Genomic DNA, 19,040 nt, shown 5'->3' with positions numbered 1-19,040 from the left:
CACCTAAAGGAAATAGAAGCAGAACAGCAAACACACCCCAAACCCAGCAGAACAAGAGAAATAATAAGGATCAGAGCAGAAATAAACAATGTAGAATCTAAGAAAACAGTAGAGCAGATCAATGAAACCAAGAGTTGGTTTTTTGAAAAAATAAACAAAATTGATAAACCTCTAGCCAAGCTTCTCAAAAACAAAAGGGAGAGGACCCAAATAGATAAAATCATGAATTAAAATGGAATTATTACAAGCAATCCCTCATAAATAGAAGCAATTATCAGGGAATACTACAAAAAATTATCTGCCAACAAACTGGACAACCTGGAAGAAGTGGACAAATACCTAAGCAACCACACACTTTTGAAACTTAGACAGGAAGAAATAGAAAATTTGAACAGACCCATAACCAGTGGAGAAATTGAATCAGTTATCAAAAATCTCCCAGCTGGGGCGCCTGGGTGGCGCAGTCGGTTAAGCGTCCGACTTCAGCCAGGTCACGATCTCGCGGTCCGTGAGTTCGAGCCCCGCGTCAGGCTCTGGGCTGATGGCTCAGAACCTGGAGTATGTTTCCGATTCTGTGTCTCCCTCTCTCTCTGCCCCTCCCCGTTCATGCTCTGTCTCTCTCTGTCCCAAAAATAAATAAACGTTGAAAAAAAATTTTTTTTTTTAAAAATCTCCCAGCAAATAAGAGTGCAGGACCAGATGGCTTCCCTGGGGAATTCTACCAGACATTTAAAGCAGAGATAATACCTATCCTTCTCAAGATTTTCCAAAAAATAGGGAAGGAAAACTTTCTGACTCATTCTAGGAAGCCAGCATTACTTTGATTCCCAAACCAGACATAGACCCAGCAAACAAAGAGAACTACAGGACAATATCCCTGATGAATATGGATGCAAAAATTCTCAACAAGATACTAGCAAATCGAATTCAACAGCATATAAAAACAAGAATTATTCACTATGATCAAGTGGGATTCATTCCTGGGCTGCAGGGCTGGTTCAATATTTGCAAATCAATCAATGTGATACATCACATTAATAAAAGAAAAGATAAGAACCATATGATCCTGTTAATCGATGCAGAAAAAGCATTTGAAAAATACAGCACCCTTTCTTAATAAAAACTCTCGAGAAATTAAGGATAGAGGGAACATACTTAAACATCATAAAAGCCATTTATGAAAAGCCCACAGCTAATATCATCCTCAATGGGGAAAAACTGACAGCTTTCCCCCTGAGATCTGGAACACGACAGGGATATCCTCTCTCACCACTATTGTTTAACATAGTGTTGGACGTTCTAGCATCATCAATCAGACAACAAAAGGAAATCAAAGGCATCAAAATTGGTAAAGATGAAGTCAATCTTTCGCTTTTTGCAGATGACATGATACTATACAATGAAAACCCAAAAGACTCCACCAAAAGTCTGCTAGAACTGATACAAGAATTCAGCTAAGTCGCAGGATACAAAATTAATGTACAGAAATCAGTTGCATTCTTATACACTAATGAAGCAATGGATTCTTATATACTAATGAGCAATGGCTCATGGATTGGAAGAATAAATATTGTTAAAATGTCAATACTACCCAAAGCTATCTACACATTCAATGTAATCCCAATCAAAATTGTACCAGCATTCTTCTCAAAGGTAGAACAAGCAATCCTGAAATTTGTATGGAACCACAAAACACCCTGAATAGCCAAAGTAATAATAAAGAATAAAACCAAAGTGGGAAGCATCACAATCCCAGACTTCAGCCTCTACTACAAAGCTGTAATCATCAAGACAGCATGGTACTGGCACAAAAACAGACACAGAGACCAATGGGATAGAATAGAGACTCCATAATTGGACCCACGAATGTATGGCCAACTAATCTTCGACAAAGCAGGAAAGAGTATCCAATGGAAAAAAGACAGTCTCTTTACCAAATGGTGCTGGGAGAACTGGACAGCAACATGCAGAAGAATGAAACTGGACCACTTTCTTACACCAGTCACAAAAACAAAAACAAAAACAAAAACAAAAACAAAAACAAAGAATACAAAAAAAACCCAAAGTCAAAATGGATGAAGGACCTGAAGGTGAGACAGGAAACCATCAAAACCGTAGAGGAGAAAGCAGGCAAAACCTCTTTGACCTCAGCCACAGTATTTCTTACTTGACACATCTCCAAAGACAAGGGAATTAAAAGGAAAAATGAACTATTGGGACCTCATGAAGATAAAAAGCTTCTGCACTGCAAAGGAAACAATCGACAAAACTAAAAGGCAACCAACGGAATGGGAAAAGATGTTTGTGAATGCCGTATTGGATAAAGGGCTAGTATCCAAAATCTATAAAGAACTCACCAAACTCCACACCTGAAAAACAAATAATGCAGTGAAGTAATGGGCAGAAGACATGAATAGACATTTTTCTAAAGAAGACATCCAGATGGCCAACAGGCAAATGAAAAGATGCTCAATGTCATTTCTCATCAGGGAAATACAAATCAAAACCACACTGAGATACCACCTCACTCTGGTCAGAGTGGCTAAAATGAACAAATCAGGAGACTATAGATGCTGTCGAGGATGTGAAGAAACGGGAACCCTCTTGCACTGTTGGTGGGAATGCAAACTGGTGTAGCCGCTCTGGAAAACAGTGGATGTTCCTCAAAAAATTAAAAATAGTTCTACCCTGTGATCCAGCAGTAGCACTGCTAGGAATTTGCCCAAGGGATACAGGAGTGCTGATGCATAGGAGCACCTGTACCCCGATGTTTAAAGCAGCACTTTCAACAATAGTCAAATTATGGAAAGAGCCTAATTGACCATCAACTGAAGAATGGATAACGAAGTTATGGTTTATATATATAATGGAATACTACTTGGCAGTGAGAAATAATGAAATCTGGCCTTTTGTTGCAACATGGATGGAACTGGAGAGTGTTATGCTAAGTGAAATAAATCAGGCAGAGAAAGACAGATACCACATGTTTTCACTTATATGTGGATCCTAAGAAACTCAACAGAAGACCAGAAGGGAGGGGTGGGGGGGGGAAGTTACAGAGAGGGAAGGAGGCAAACCATAGTAGAGTCTTAAATACTGAGAAAAAACTGAGGGTTGATGGGGGTGGAGGGGAGGGGAAAGTGGGTGATGGGCCTTGAGGAGGGCACCTGTTGAGATGAGCACTGCGTGTTGTATGGAAACCAATTTGGCAATAAATTTCATATTAAAAAAAAAGAATAACTCCAAAAAAATGAAGGAACATTATCTCTTTTCTTTTAAACATGATGGTCCTGATGATTATCACAAAATACTGCATAAGTCCTTCTTGTTGAGTGATTACCTAGAGAGAATGATAGATTTTCTTTTTGTTCTTATACATACATAATTCACATATCAGTTATTGAATTTGAGAAGATTCATGCAGAACATCATCATCTAAAGACACGCAGTATAAAATTTCACTTACACAATTCCACAATCCTTAGAGTCTAGACTGTTGGCTCTTTGCATTCATCTTCTGATGCGTCTAATTATAGTGAAATATCTTCTGACAATTTTCTTTTCTTTGCCTTTAAGAAATGAAAGTAATAAATTGTGAACTTGAACTGTGTTTAATGAAAGTTAAAAAAGCCAATGACAAATATGGTGCTTCTAGTCTTCTTTTATAGTTTCTTGAAATTTGATGCAATACTTTAGTCTATGCAGTAATAACACTGAAAAACATTGAATTACCAGCAGTTTATTTCACTATTGTGTTACTCTTCTAAAGAACTATATCATTCTGTTTTTTTTTATTATTTTAGTCTACTTTAGCACATTTGAGAATAATTTTTGAGTAATGACTAAGTAGTTACAGTGATGGCTAATGCTAATGATTAGCAATTTAAATACAAATAGTGATGAAATATAAAACTTCTTGCAAGATATAAAAAAAAATCACTAAGATCTCATAATGTATGATAGATTTTTACAAAGTTTTGTAAATCATATGGTGATTTCAAGGTAGAAATAATTTAATTTAATTGTATTAAAAATAAGTCATTTTTTTTCTTTTAAAGACTTCTAAGAAAGAACAAAATTTATAAAATATCTATTATAACAAATAGAATTGCTCAAAAAACAAAAACAAAAATTGGGTTCAATGTGTTTTGATGTCATCTTGAGGGTAATGGAAATATGTCAACTGATTTGCCATTGCAGAATAGGATATATAGGATTTTACAAGGAAACTTATCATGAGAGATGAGGGTACTATAACTCATGACTTAAATTTGAGTCTTGAATTATAGAGTAATAGTCTTTAAACATTTTGAAAAACTTTGAAAAACAACGTAAGTTCCTGGAGCATTCTGAACTTGTCATACATATTTTTAAATGCATTTAAAGAGTTTCAAAAGAGGTAACTTTTGGAACATTGCAAATATTGTGATTTCAAATAAAACATTATATCGTTCTTCAATTCCTAGCCATAGAACATAAATGACAGTGATCTGATTCCTACCCTATCCTTTCAGAAATACGAAAAAATTCTCCCTTAAAGTTGGGGAGTGTTAAATCTTCTCTTTTTCTCCTTTAACCAGGATTTTCCACACAAAATTTAGCCTTAGCTTAAAGGTATTTTGTTGATCATCCTTTTATACTTCTCTGCAGCTACGTGTACATATATAATTGGATTTATTTTAATAATAGTTACCATTGCCTCCAAGTATTATTTTACTTCTATCTGGCTAGAGTAAATCTAAGGGAATTATTACTAGTAATCAATTTGTAATATACTGCACATTTTCACAAACAAAATTAAATTTTGTCCAGTGATTCTCCTAATGATATGAATTGTTTGGGGATCTAACTATCCTTATTAATTATAGTAAAATATTTCTTGGTGGGGAAGGACAGTTTGAATTAATGCACTTGTCAAAATATCCTCTGGCAATAGTAAGTGCTACCATATATTTGGAGCATAAAAGGAAAAGTGATAGTTTGTAAGCAGAGTCTTGATGTAATCAGAGCTGTGCTTTCTCAGGCTGATTTAATAAATATAATAAAGTGTCTGATGATAGCCTCTCAATACTAGCCACTTTCTATAGAGAAACTAGTATTTGCTTGTGGTTCAATTTATATTTTTGACATGGAGAACTATAACAAACCAAAGGTTACAGCATGAATATTGTATGGTAGAATCTGGAGAAATGACCCAGATCTATCTTAAATTTATAATGGACCAAAAATATTACCTGAGAAATGGACAATAGGCTATGAACTTCCCCTATAGTTTTTTTTTTTTTTTATTTTTACCTCCATTTACACATTTTCATGTTTAATACTTTGATATTCAATGTTACTAATTCCCCTTTAAAATTTACCTCAAGGAAAATCAGTTATTCTTACTAAAATGCAAACTTAAAATGTCGATCAATATTATCACCTTCATTATTGCCATTTAGCAAAGAAACAGAAAAGCTGGCTGCCAACTACATCTAAGTAATTTATAACAGCACTATTCTTTTTTAATCTACAAAGTTTGTTTGGAATTCCGTCTATTTTATAAGAACTCATTTTTCTCTATTCTAAAGTACTGAGGTTTCATTTGAAAGGAAATTTGTTTGTTGGGATAAAAAATTTTATTTTTTCAAGGGGAACACCAAGGTAAGCATATGCATGCCTAAATCTTTACATAATTCTTTATGTTCTTAAATATATACATTGATGTGAAATCTCACAAACATAATTTTATAGGTCTCAATGTGTCATTTATTAACCAAATATCATAATATACTATGCTAAGCTCTGGAACATGTGGATGTGTCACAACACATGGAAAAGGAACTTTGTAGTTTAGACATTAACACTAGATTACCACATAAACCCATTCAAATTACATGAATCCTTAAAAGCAGATAACTTCTCCTGTGGTCAGACATAGATATGACAACAGAAAATGAATCAGAAAAAGGTAATGTGAGAACCACTGGACCTGTACCATTGCTGACTCTGAAGTGGAGGAAGATGGCCTTAGGCCAAGGAATGCACACAGCCTTTAAAAATTGGAGAAGGTAAGGAACTGGATTATCCCAGCACGGATTCCAGAAAGGAATGCATACATTACCAAGACCTTGATTTTTGTTTCATAAGACCTGTCAGATTCTGATCTCCAGAACTGTAAGATAATAAATTGGTGTTGTCACTAAGTTTGGCTATTATCCAGGAAAACTCACAAAGTTGGGGGAATCCCATAGGAAAATGTGTAAGAGAAACAACACTCATTTTTGTACAAGCCTTTCACTGACCGCTGCCACATATTTTGTGTGTCTGATAGTTCCTTCATAAACTTGTCCAGTCTTTTAAAAACATTATAGATCAGGGGCGCCTGGGTGGCGCAGTCGGTTAAGTGTCCGACTTCAGCCAGGTCACGGTCTCGCGGTCCGTGAGTTCGAGCCCCGCGTCGGGCTCTGGGCTGATGGCTCAGAGCCTGGAGTCTGTTTCTGATTCTGTGTCTTCCTCTCTCTCTGCCCCTCGCCCGTTCATGCTCTGTCTCTCTCTGTCCCAAAAATAAATAAACGTTGAAAAAAAAATTTAAAACAAACAAACAAACAAAAAAAACATTATAGATCAAAAAACAAAAATTATTAATGTTATAAAAGTATGTACTAGGAAATAATATAATTCTATTAACAACAATAACAACAAAAATTAACAACCTATCTTTTTAGTATTTGAAATAAACTGAAAGAATCTGAAAGAAATGTTTTAGTATCTGAGAAAAATACACCTTATGTATTAGATAGAATAATACGTGTGAAGGTTAGTGTAAATGCTTTACATTTATGGTAAAGCTTTGCAAAGTTGTTTCTAAGCAAATCTCACTGGAGAGAAATAACTATTATAGCATTGTATTATTTATATATCCCTGTGTAACAAGTCACCCCAACATTTAGCAGCTGGAATGACAACCATTTATTATCTCCTATAATTTGTGGGCCAGAAATATGGATGCCATTTAGTGAGGTGCCTTTGGTTCAAAGTCTCTCATGAGATTGTTGTCAGGGTGTTGGCCAGATCTGCAGTGTTATTTCAGGATTTCATTAGCTGAATTATCTGCTTTCAGACACATTTTATTAGCAGAATGTAATATCTTGTAGACTATTGGATTAAGACCTCAGGTCTTTAATGTCTGTCACTCATGGGACTATTCATAGGGTTCTTCACACAAATGGCAGCTTCCCTCAGTGTGAGCAATCCAAACAAGAGAAAGCAAGAGGAAACCAAAAATGGATGTCACAGTCTTTATAATATAGATATCATATCACACCTCCCTTATTCTATTCTTTGAGGCAAGTCACTGAATTCAGCCCACACTTAAAAAAGATAAGGTTACACAAAAGCATGAATGCTATGAGGCAGGGACTGTTAGGAGCTATCTTAGAGACGGCTTACCACAAGAGCTCTTCAGACTCATTGCTTTTTGTTAACTATTTTCAAACAAACAAACAAAAAACAAACAAACAAAAGAAACAGATAGCTATTCAATTGGTATGTATTCATTGCTTCCTTTATTGCTTCATGAATGAGGATTTTAGAAATAGATGGGCATTGAGGAGGGCACCTGTTGGGATGAGCGCTGGGTGTTGTATGGAGACCAATTTGACAATAAATTTCATATTAAAAAAAAGAAGTAGATGGGGAAATTTAATATACATGATAAATATACAAATGCAGTCTTATTCAAAACCATACTTGTTGAAGGGAAGTATATTAAATATCTCCAAACCTATAGTAAATTAAACATAGCGTGTGCATTGGTTTCCTAGGGCAACTGTAACAAAATACTACAAGCTGGGTGACATATCAACAGAAATGTATTGTCTCAAAGTTCTGGAAAGTAGAAGTCTGAAGTCAAGGTGTCAGCAGGGTTGGGTTGGCTCCTTATGAAGGCTGTCTGGAAAAATCTAAGTCTCCCTCCTAGATTTTGGTAGCCTCAGGTGTTCCCTGGCTTATAGATGGCTTGTGTTTTCACATCATCTTTCCTTGGTGTGTCTGTCTCTGTGTACAAATTTCTCCTTTTTAGAAGGATACCAGTCATATTGGATTAGAACCTACCTTAATGACTTCACTTTAACTTGATTACCTTTAACTTGACTTAAAGAACTTAGCTTCCAATAGAGTCCTATTCTGAGGTACAGGGGATTTGACATCAATATACCTTTTTGGGGGGCACAGTTCAAACTATACCAGCCTTTATTACATATTTTCATTATTATTATTCTTATACTAGGAGATAAATCTGTCTCAAGCAGTCATGTCATACCTCACACTGTTCTATGTGTGGACCCCAGATGGCCAAAATCCACATTTTGTGAATGCTACAGAGAAATAATTGAAAAAAAAAGGCAAAAGATGAACCTTTCTTCCAAAAATGCTAGGAAACCAAACTCATTGTTCAAGAATTGGCACACAAGGCTGCTAATTACCTCTGATTCAAAAAACAGTTTGTGGTCACAGAAACTCTGCCAAAGTCCAGTATACTATATCATAAATGCGATAAAGAATGAGAATGGATGGCTTTTAGTTAAGAGAATAAAAAATTGTGGCAATATTTTCTTTTGTATAATGGTACCCAAACTGACTTTTCTATTAAAGGCGTGCTCAAATTGTTATTTTAAAATTTTTTATGTTGCTTTCATCGGGTACTGGCACAATTGTTTTATCAGGAAAATAACCATTTACATTTTCAGTTTTGTGAAATTAAAATATGAAATACTATGCAGCAATAACCTGATAGTTAGGATGCTTCTTTATGGCAGGCCAAAGTAAAATCTAGATTTGTCTTTTAGAATTATTATGACTGTTTTAATGTTTTATTTTTGTTTTGTTCTCATTGCCCTTTAAAACAATTCTAGTATAGTTAATATACAGTGTTATTTATTAGTTTCAGGTATACAGTATAGTGATTCAACAATTCTATATACTACTCAATGCTCATCAAGATAATTGCATTCTTAATCTCTTTCACCCATGCCCCTACCAATATCCCCTCTGGTAAGATCTGTTTGTTCTCTATAGCTACTTTTTTCAACTAAATACAGATAATTTATTTTGTTTCTACAGTTAAGACTGAAATCTCCACGTTCAGTGCCAGAAACCTTAAGTACTCAACTCAACTTTAATTTAACTACATCCAAATTCTTCAATCCTTTGAATCATCAATAAAAATAGCTATAACAACATCAGTGAGAGTAAAAAAGACTAAGCTGACTATGTAATTATATGAAATAGTCTCTTTCATCACAAAATTGACTTCAAAAATGATACCTTAAAAAGTTAGAATTTAAACGTATTGATATATATTTGTTTTTATATAGAAAGATTATCCTTACATTTGGGTTCATTAAAGAAATATGTCAGATATGTCTATAATCGCAGTTAAATTTGATGAATTCTATGATACATCCATTGGGTTCCATAGAAAAAAGATGGTAAGATAGGAGTGCAGTCTTGGGGGTTAGCACTTGTGAAAGTTAAGGCAGAATTGGACAGGGAAGCTCTTCAGAACATTATACTGAAATGGAAATTGAAAACTGTAAAAAGAAAAAGAGTAAAGAAGTAGGATTGAGCAGTGAGAATATCCAGTGAGTAGACAGATTAGACAGCCTTGGCCAACCCAACTGGGAGCTCCAAGGAAAAGATTATTCATTAAATCAGACCCCTGGTGGGCAGCAATGGGCAATCCCTTGTATCTACACCATGACTAGTCACCTTGGCTCCAAAGGTGATATGGATCCTAAAAGCTCTTCAGGTAGTCTTTCAGCTAACAGCACTCCTTGCAACTGGCTAGCAAGTCATTTCTTGAAGGAAGATTGCATGGGTTCACTTCCATGGCTACCCTAGTCTATACATCATGTTACATAGAGCCATCTCTGTATGTATATTGGCATGCAGCTTCTCTATGGTTAGTATTTGCCCCCTCCAATAAACTTTCTCCTATTCAATTTTATGCTTCAGCCTCTTTGATTAAACACATTTGAAGTCCAGTCCCACAGGTATAACCAGTTCCTGTTAATTCATCCTGGTCAATTGTTTTTTGCTTTGTCAGCTTTATTGAGATATATGTCACATACCATAAAATTCACCCACTTAAAGTGTACAGTTAAATGGCTTCTTGTGGGGCGCCTGGGTGGTGCAGTCGGTTAAGTGTCCGACTTCAGCCAGGTCACGATCTCGCGGTCCGGGAGTTGGAGCCCCGCGTCAGGCTCTGGGCTGATGGCTCAGAGCCTGGAGCCTGTTTCCGATTCTGTGTCTCCCTCTCTCTCTGCCCCTCCCCCGTTCATGCTCTGTCTCTCTCTGTCCCAAAAATAAAAATAAACGTTGAAAAAAAATTAAAAAAAAAAAGAAAAAAAAATAAAAAAAAAATGGCTTCTTGTACATTCACAGGTTTGTGCAACCATCACAAAAATTTGTTTTCAGAATATTTTCTTTTTTAAAAATTTTTTTTTTTTCAACGTTTATTTTTTGGGACAGAGAGAGACAGAGCATGAACGGGGGAGGGGCAGAGAGAGAGGGAGACACAGAATGGGAAACAGGCTCCAGGCTCTGAGCCATCAGCCCAGAGCCCGACGCGGGGCTCGAACTCACAGACTGCGAGATCGTGACCTGGCTGAAGTCGGACGTCTAACCGACTGCGCCACCCAGGCGCCCCCAGAATATTTTCAACATACCTCAAAGAAACCTTGTACCTATTAGTAGCAATCTCCGTTCCTTCAACCCCCATCCTTAGGCAATTGCCAGTCTACTTTCTGTCTGTATGGATTTGTTAATTCTAGACATTTCACATAAATGGAATGATGCAATATATAATCTTTCATGCTGGTTTTTTCCCTTGGCATTCAACTTACAAGGTTCATCCATATTGCAGTGTGTATTTGTACTTCATTCTTTTTTTATTTGTATTTATCTTTTTATTTATATCTATTGTATGGGTATACCTATGTATATACTAAATCCAACTCTATGTTTAGTATTTTGAGGAACTGAAACGTTATTTTCCAAAGCAGCCAGCAATGCATAAGGTATCTAAATTTTCAATTTCCTCACCAACACATAGTGTGTGTGTGTGTGTGTGTGTGTGTGTGTGTGTGTGCACAGTTTTATATATCTATACTTAAGCCATCCTAGAAGGTATAAAATCTCACAATACAATTTTCACTTGCATTATTTTTTATTTTTTAAGTTTATTTATTTATTTTGAGAGAGAGGCAGAGAGAAATGCAGAGACAGAGAGAGGGAGAGAGAGAGAGAGAGAGAGAGAGAATCCCAAGCAGTCTCCATGCTGTCAGTGCAGCACCCTACACAGGGCTCGAACTCATGAATGGTGAGATCATGACGTGAATGGAAACCAAGCATCGGATGCTTAACCAACTGAGCCCCCTAGGGGCCCCTTTACTTGCATTTTTTTAATGACTGATGACATTAAGCATATTTTCTTGTGTTTATTGGCCATTTGTAGATCTTATGTGGGGAAATATCTGTTTAAATCATTTGCCCACTTTTTAATTGGGTCATTTGTCTTATTATTGTTTAGAGGTAAGAGTTTGTTATATATTCTGGACATCAGACACTTATAAGTGTCTGACTTACATATATGTTGCCTTATCAATGACAACACTGTATTAATCACTTTAGCTATGTACTAAGTTGTGAACTCAGGAAGTGTGAGTCTTCCAATTTTGTTCTTTTTTATTTTTTAATAGTTTTGGTTATTCTGGGTTCTTTGTATATCCATACAAATTTTAATATCAATTTTTGGAAAAAAAAGGGGGTAGTTGGTATTTTAACAGGGGTTAAGAAAGCTGCTTAGACCTTCACATGGATATTCAGTCCTAACCATTGGAATTTGTAAATGTTATCCCATATGGAAAAGGCTTTTCAGATGTGATTAAGGATCCTAAAAAGGAAAGATCATCCAGATTATCTGGATGTGTCATAAATACATTCACAAAGATCCATGTGAAAGCAAATCAGGAAGAGACAATGTGAAGATTCAGCAAAGAGGCTTTTGAAGATGTTGGCTTTGAAGATAAGAAGGATGCAGCCACAAGCCAATGAATGCTGGAGCCACCAGAAGGTGGAAGGAAACGAGGAACTGATTCCCTCCCAGAGCCTCCAGGAGGAGTGTGACTTTGCCAAAACCTTGACTTTGGCCAGTGAAACTTATTTTGGACTTCTCTGGCCTCCAGAACTGTAAGAGAACAATGTCTGTTGTTTTAATCCACCTAGTTTGTGGCAATATGTTACAGCAGCCACAGAAAAGTAATATTAATGATTTCTGAGGAAAGACAGTCTGAGAAGGTGATATTTGTATAAAAATATGATGTTATGAGGATTTGAAGGGTAAAGAGGTCAGAAGCTGGATTTAAGGACAGATTAAGCAGATTTTTTTCAAGGATTTTTATTTTTACTCTTAAATTCGGACTTACAGTCACAGGGAAGTGACATTTGAGCTGAGTCTTGAAAAAACAGTTTAAAATATTACAGGAAGAGGGAATAATATATGTAAAGGCTTGAAGGAATGAAAAATTTAAGAATACTCTAGGATATTAAAAGATTTAATACTGTTCTGCATGCACCTATCAATTAGAAAGAGTTAAGAGCAAAATATCTCCTTTGGTATATGATAATGTTAAGCCATAAAACATGTATACAGCAGTTCTTTTTCAACTTGAAAGTCTACTACTTGCATGGAAGAAAAGTGATCTATAACCTGTACCCAGATGATTAAATGGTGTTCTTAAAAAGGTAAGGGCTCTTCTTGGCAGGAAAACTAGAAGTTATTTCATTTGATTAGGAGTCTTACTGAGGCTGACATCTTACCCCATGTTCAGCTGCATCATGATTCAGTTCCATGGGGTACCTGAAAAAAAATTAGCAGCAGTTCAGAAGTTCTCTATTTAAGGTTCATTACAATTCAGTACAAAGCTACACATGCATTTATCTATCATCTATCATCCCTATCATCTATCTATCTATCTGTCTATCATCACTTACCTATCTTTGTATCTACCTAGGGGTTACTGTATCTTAATCTCAGTGAATAATGGAATTTGAAGTTCATTGTTGCTGATTTACTCTTTCTGGTGAACATATACAGGTATTCATATTTCAAGTTCTTCATGAATGATATACCTATGAATAATAATAGAAATATTTACAAGGGATTAATATAGGCCAGGCATTCTTTAAAGAAACATCATATGTATTATCTCATTTAAAACACTTACATCAGCTTACTTATCAGCCCCTTAATTACCCTTAACCCATAAAACCCTCACTATGAGACCTAATCAAGGAAAAGGTACTTTTAGAGCGTGAGCTCCCCTTCTCCATTCTCTGGCCACTGAATGAATTACTTGCTTGCCATCAAATAGCATTTGATTATTTGGCAAACAGTATTGAGTAGGAAAATAACTTACCACTTCTGTAACACTGTGATGTATCAGTTATCCATTTTTGTCTAGCACCAACCTTCAGTTAAATATAACCTATGAACCAGGCCTGAGATCTTTCCTCTATCATTTGGCTGAAAGGAACCCTTACCTCCATTAGCTGTAAGTTGAAGAAGAGTCATCAAGGTCATAGAAATTGTTGACCAGTTATCTGTCTTACTATTCATGTAATGTACTATTGCTTTCTGGACATGCCCCTACCTAATCCCAAATATGTTATTTTATTGTACTATGGATTCCCCACTGTGTTTACTTAACTATACGGTGTTATGAGTTTCATAATTCCCAGCTCATGGCATGCTCCTTGAGTCTCATGGTCACTTGGTGTTCCCAGATCAGCCCTACTTGAAGCTCTTATACCTTACAATAAGATCCTGGTCTTATTACCTTTACAGTCAGAAGATACAGGTGATGACAGTCTCCTTAAAATTTGCAAAACCTGCGAATGTGTTCCTTTTATAATTTGCTTAAACTGGCAGCGAGATGCCCTCAACTTATAATTTTCCTCTTACAGGGCTTCCGTTGTAGTTAAAATAAGCCCATCTACCTCAAACTTCTTAAAATAACTTTGCCCCATGCCTTTCCAGTGACACAGCTAATACATATCCCAAGGCCTAAGTTTTTGCCTTGATTTCATCACAATTAACCGTAGGTGAAAACCTTAACAATTTTGATGCCCCCATACTTCAAGTGTCATCACTGTCCCACTAATAAAGTTGTCCTAATAGTCATTAAAAAAGGGAGAAATCCATCCCAATCTCCCATGTTGAGGGCCTGATTTTGAATTTGATTCTCTGGCAAATAGAGCCAGAGGTACAGGGCTTGTATGCTATTTCTTTATAAGAAAGTATAATTTCACACGGCAAAAAAGAACAAGTGGAATGAGGCTTATAAGGCTTGTAACATCTCTATCCCCTCTAATTGCTCTTTCAAAGAATCTTATAATTAATTGTTCTATGTCTCCCTTTAGACTAAATTGCAAGACCCTTCAAGACAGAAACCCTGTCTTGTTCACATTTACATCCCAAGCACCCAAGCACAATGCCTGAGTTGTGATGTTTAATAAATGTTTTTTAAGTGAGTAAATATTGGGGATATGTGCAAGGTTTCAAATGAGTAGTACCATAAAGCAGAATTAAAAAAAAAAAGCCCTCCTGTGTGGGAAGAGAACCATGGTGGGGATACAGGAGGGCGAAGACAGATTTGGCCACTGAAAGGAGTGCTGTGTTGAAGCCACATTGAGCCGTGATGCTTATTTAATGCAAAGGAGTAAGTCGAAAATACTCCTCATGTCTTATTTTCTCTTATCTCTCCACCAAAATAGAGAGTGGTGGGTGAGCTGTGGGCAGCAACTTGAACGCTTGAGTGTTCCCAGGGAAGGATGAAAAAGCAAGGGAAAGAACTCGTAAATTACTCTGGGAAGATGAACTCCTGGAGCTGCTGGAGTCTTTTGTTGCTAATAAAAATGTGCCAATGAAAGCTTATGAGAGCTGTGTGTTGTCCTGCTGAGAACGAAACCACTCCATTTAACTTGCCTTGCTAGGGGAATGAATGCTGTTGGTAGCAGGCTTATTGGCGAAACAAACCATTTTATCCATTTTCCGTGTTTCCATGCCTGAGGACCATTGCCACTAACCTCTCCGCAAAGAGCACAAGTCAACAGGATCTTCCAGCTAGACTCGTGCCTTAGTTATTGCATTAGCTCTTGCTGTTGAAGGACTTCAGTTTAACAGTCCTTTCCAAACAGATATTTCCTCTCTCTCTTGAAAACACCATGCGACTCACTTGACACCTCTCTGATGACACAAAGATTTTCAAATGTAAGTTGGCCAGGGGTGCCTGGGTGGCTCAGGCATTTAAGTGTCCAACTCTTGGTTTATGCTCAGGACATGATCTCAAGGTTCGTGAGTTCGAGCCCCCCTAGCGCGCAGTTCTGCCACTCGCGCTATCTCTGTCTCCCAAATAAATAAATAAAAATAAATAAATGAATTAAAAAAATAAAAATAAAGTATAAGTTGGCCAGTATCTGTTAAAGGAACATATTGCCTTGAAAGTCTAAATAGAAAGAGTGATATTTACTGACTAGGCTTTAAAGTGTAATATTGCAATGGAAAGTGGGCAACTTTTTCTGGTTTGCTGTAAAATGACTGGCAAAAACAGGCTGCTTAGACTTCTCCTTTGTGACAAGTTCTAGAACCCACCCCTTTACCCTTCCATCCTACAAACTAGTTTCCTGTCCTCCTATTTCTCCCTCTGTGTAGACCTCTCATGATATCATACTGTTTTCTTCCTCCGTAAACTCTAAATTCTTTGAGGTTTGGACATCTATCTTATTCATCATTGCATTCCTCATACCTAAAATGGCACTCACTAGGGACATGTAGGTGTTTGGTAAGTATTTATTAAGAAAATCAAGGAGCAAAGCTCATGGACATAGAGCCCTGATCACTTGTGCAAATGCGTTCAACATTAATTTTCATTTCTCTCACCTGCAGAAGAAATTGTTTTCCATAGGTATCCTCCAAGTGCTTCCTAATCAGTTACCTGATACAAAGCTTCACGTCTCAGGCTTTATGGCTTTGATCTTTGGGATCTCTGTTCACATGTATATTCTATTTTGCAACATGATATTTTAAGCTGCTGCTTTCCAAAAGTGTTAACAGCTGAATCCTTTTGCTGTTCTCGCTGAAGTGACTGTCACTTTCTCAAAGGACTTAAACATACACAGTGCAGCTTACTCACATTGCTTTTTAACAAACTATCTGCCCCTTAATGTATATACCAATGACCACGAGTTATACTTAAGAATGGGTATCACACAAATAAAGAATAAAAGGACTCCCTGTCGAGAAGAGGGGCAAGACAGAAGCAAAATTTTAATCTGTGGTTTCCCTTGCTCCTGCTTCTCTTCCCAAGATTCTCCACTACTAGGCAAAGTGTTCTCAAAGACGAGCAAACTTGGGTTTTGGAGGAACTCAATAAACTTCTTGCCGTATTCCTTTGGAAGGATCAAAACCAACACTGGATTTAGAACCATAAAGTGTTCCAAAAGTTTATAGGTAACTTGGTTGTTTGAAATTCAAAATGCATTTTGCCTGAAGGAATAGTTTATCTATCTTGGTTGTGTTCCCACACAAGCTCACAGAAATCTATTTATCCTTCTAAACGCCAGAAGCGCAGCGTGGTTCACATAGCACTACAGAACCTGAGCACAAGGAAGACAATGCACATACTTTCAATAAATCCAAATTTCCCCTGTTTCTCCTATCTCTCCCTTCACTCCCAGGGAGAATAACAAATGTTGGTGCCAAAGGTCTGATACCAAGGGGCAAGGGTATAGGAGGATAGGTTTAGGACAATGAACGCCTTGAATGGAAATGCTGGACAGTGAGGAGTAGATTCCAGGAGTTTCAGGCTGGTAGAGAAGAAGCAATGAAGATCAGACTCTCTTCCTCAAATCCTTCCAACTGTGCCAGATCAGGTGAAAGCTTTTTGTTATTTTATTCTGACTAAAGACTCCAAACAATGACTAACTTCGCTTTTCTGTCATCTATTGAAGTGTCTCTCATTGATGGACTAGATCTGACTCAAATTAGAAACAGAGTTATCTCTTTCTCTCTCTCTGTCTCTCCCCATCTCATTTTCCTTTCTCCCTCTTTTCTTTTACATTTTAGGTTATCTTAGATATATTTGTTTTGTAAGATATGGAGTAGGATTTAGATTTCTGGAGTAAAGAGATACAGCTTCATAAGGACTTGTCAAATACTTGGGGTGATTCAGTTGGTTAAGCATCTGACTCTTGATTTTGGCTCAGGTTATGATCTCACATTTCATGAGATCAAGCCCTGCATTGGGCTCTGTGCTGACAATGTGGAGCCTGCTTGGGATTCTCCCTTTCCCTCTCTCTCTGCCTTTCCCTGCTCATGTGCTCTCTCTCTCTCTCTCTCTCTCTCTGTCTCTATATATATATATAAACTTTTTTTTAAATTTTTTTTAACGTTTATTTATTTTTGAGACAGAGAGAGACAGAGCATGAACGGGGGAGAGGCAGAGAGAGAAGGAGACACAGAACTGGAAGCAGGCTCCAGGCTCTGAGCCATCAGCCCAGAGCCCGACGTGGGGCTCGAACTCACGGACTGTGAGATCGTGACCTGAGCTGAAGTCGGACGCTTAACCGACTGAGCCGCCCAAGCGCCCCTCTCTAAATAAACTTAAAATTAAAATATTTGTCAAATACCTGTGTAGATAAACATACAACATAAATTGGACATGCCGAAGAGCTATACTGGTATTCTTGGGAGGCAAGAGGTCTCAGGAAAGACTGAAGGACAGAAGTGGGAAATTAATGGAGATTCGGTTTATCTCCTTTTCTTTTTCTTTCCTCTTATAGACAGTCAAGGCTCATGATCATGAGCTCTTCTTATTTAGTCTGGTAAAGAAGTTTCAGGAGAGAGTGTACATTGGAAGAAAGAAGATACATCACTCCAGGCACTATATTGTGGAAAGAGTAAGAAGAAATAATGGAAAAGTATCTGTTGGGGGAGGGAAGCAGTCAGTTAAGCCACCTTAGTCGAGGACTGCCTGAATACATCCTAAAGGCAGCAATGGCCTACTTCATTAAATGCAACACAATGTTCTTGGACTAGGGTGTCAAAATAGAAAAGTAATTGCTAGTCTTATTATCTTAAGCTGCATATGCCATGACCTGAAAGTCAGACAAGAAATGTTCCCTTAAGGAGGTGAACATAATTTCCTGGAAAATTAACATAAGTAAAATGAATAAATTAGCAGACAGCATAAAAACAAATATCCTTCACTTTCTCAACAATACATTTGCTAAAAAAAGATAAATGGATTTATATTTATTTTCATGAACTGGATTTATCTGTATTAAAATAAGCTTGTTATTTTACACTGAATCTTCCCCCTAAGCAATAACCATACAGGGACAATGAGTGTATAAAAGCTTGACAGGTTAATCTACCTAAAAATAATACAAAATTTTGAGGAGGGTTCGAGATGGTAGTACCAAAGGATCCTGAACTCAACTCCTCCATGAACACAACACATCTAGAGCTATGTATGGAACCATTTCCTCTGAAAAGGACCTGAGGATTAGCTGAACAGTACCTCCACATGAAGGGCAGCACCTAGACAGGTAGGAGAGGCAGAGACAGTCTTGCAAGAAACCCCACGCCAAATGCAAAACCCCACAGTTGGGAGGAATCTCATAACATGAAGTTTTTCCCTGACGTGGTAGGGTTTCACATGAGTTACCCCAACATTTGGCAACTACACTGGACAAATGTGGCCCCAAAGCATCTGGCCTTCAAAACCAATGGAGCTTACTTCTAACAGAGCCATAGGGAAAAGAACTATAGGGAAAGGAAATTTTTCTGTTAAAGGGCTTTTGCACATATCCACCATTCCAGGGACCCAGCACAAAAGGAACAGTTGTAAAGTCACCCAGACCATAGGCCAAGGATACTCATTTGTTAATCTTAAAGTATCTGCCAAAGAGGCAGAAACCTACTGGGACTCTTT

The sequence above is a fragment of the Herpailurus yagouaroundi genome, unplaced genomic scaffold (assembly GCF_014898765.1).
Source record: "Herpailurus yagouaroundi ecotype Mexico unplaced genomic scaffold, PumYag 28, whole genome shotgun sequence".
NCBI classification, from domain to species: Eukaryota; Metazoa; Chordata; class Mammalia; order Carnivora; family Felidae; genus Herpailurus; species Herpailurus yagouaroundi.
The sequence above is the reverse complement of the archived record's forward strand: the minus strand, read 5'-3'. Positions refer to the sequence as shown.